Below are 1,875 nucleotides of genomic sequence, written 5' to 3'. Positions count from 1 at the left end.
TGATGTGGATGTGTTGCCAGGGCCACCTGGAAACCAGTGTCTACACTGAATAATCGAGTCATAATGGTTGGAAAAGACTTTCAAGATCATCAGTTCCAAATGTTAAGCCTCTACACCATCCTGCTAAACCGTGTCCCTAAGTGTGTAAAACTACCAGCAAGAGTGACTCCACAACCTCCCTGGGCAGCTGGTTCCAATGTTTCAGCACTCCTTCCATGTACAAATATGTCCTAATCTATAACTTGAACCTGCCCTGTCCCCAGTGACACTACTGAAGTAAGTTGCTGTGGGTTCTGCTGGAGCAGCATACACAGTCCTGAAGCAAGGCACCCAGGGGWGATTTGGGCAGCAAACTGTTTTTGGCTGGATGCTAAGCAGGGAAGGCACAATATTTACGAAATAGAGAATTCTCATGTATGCAAGCAGCACTAGAATTTATTCCTCAGGCAACTCAGTAAAAACAATCTGTGTTTGATAAATAACACAATTCAAGGASCTRCAACTGTATCTAGGTAATGGAGAACTGCTAAGTTRGCATGCAACTTTAATTCAATACTGCAAGATTCCCTCATGATGAAGAAGAATATTGATGTTACATATCATGGTACTATGTTGATGTTTCCAAGACGGTATGRCCACATGTTTTAAATGTGCAGACTTTCAGTAACTATAGAGTAAGATTGGGGTGACTGTGTTGCCTAACCAGAGGATAATACAGTTTTAAAATCTAGTCCAAAGAAAATTGGTATTATAGCCTTTTTTTAAATACATTTATTCATGAAAGCCTCAGATAGGTATTCTTGTATTTCCCAACCACAGACTTTTGTAAGTAACTGTCTTAAAATGACACTGACATCACACAATGAGGCTGTCCTTTATGATTCATGAAAGCATTTTTCCAGTGAAATTACTCCTTGCAGCAAGCACAGCACAGTTCACTAGTTTATCACTTTATTATGTTTTTGCAACATTCCTACATGCTAATCATAGYAGCTGTTTAAGCATTCTGTCCATGGGATAGATCATTCCTACAGGATCATCCTGGAAGGGACTTTCCATTATATTAACTATTTGCTATATGCAGAAGCTATTGTTTCAGTACAGTGGCATTACATCTTTATACCTTCATAACTGACTTATCCCATACACTAATTTCTAAGCCCTGACCAAGCTAGTCTGAATTCTGTGTTCATCTTGCTTTGAGCAGAAGGTTGGGAGACCTTCAAGCTGAATGTTCCTGATTTTATGTTCCTCTTACTCAGATCATATGATATGAGCTATTTTAGAGTAATATTGCTCTATCTTCAGTGCCTGTGCAAAGTGTGGAGCCTCACAGTATTCCCGCTTTCCATTGACATTGCTCCAAATCAGATCTTTAATAGCTCTATGACTCAAAGCTGTCCATAGCTGCCTTATCATTTTGTGTCTGCTGTTGTTGTGCTCCTTTTAGTCTGCAATGCGAGCTGCAAATGAATGCCCTGTACTGTGTGGTGTAATTGTTTAGTTCTGTGTCCTGATCTGAAACAATTTCTCTTGCTGCCCTTCCCAACCTGTGAGTAACCAGGCAGCTTCCCTAATGCAGAGGGGCATGATGTCCTCAAACTCATTTTTTTTTCTTAAGATGAAAGGAATTTGCAGTGTTCATCTACCACATTCATTAGGCACACAAACCCTTAATGTTACTGACACTCCTTCAAAGGCTGAGACTTGCTTTTCCAAAAGAAACACAGAGCATGCATGGCTGCTGCTCCAAGGCCCTGACTGAACAGCAAATGCTTTWAAACCTCAGGATGACCTTTATTATAACTGCTTCCAAACACTGGGCTTGAAGCGTAAGTCTTGCTGGGCTCTCTGTGAACATGCATGCTGTTTTAG

Source organism: Nothoprocta perdicaria, unplaced genomic scaffold, assembly GCF_003342845.1.
Source record: "Nothoprocta perdicaria isolate Ctin4 unplaced genomic scaffold, notPer1 scaffold_250, whole genome shotgun sequence".
Classification (NCBI taxonomy): Eukaryota; Metazoa; Chordata; class Aves; order Tinamiformes; family Tinamidae; genus Nothoprocta; species Nothoprocta perdicaria.
This window is presented reverse-complemented; position numbering follows the sequence as displayed.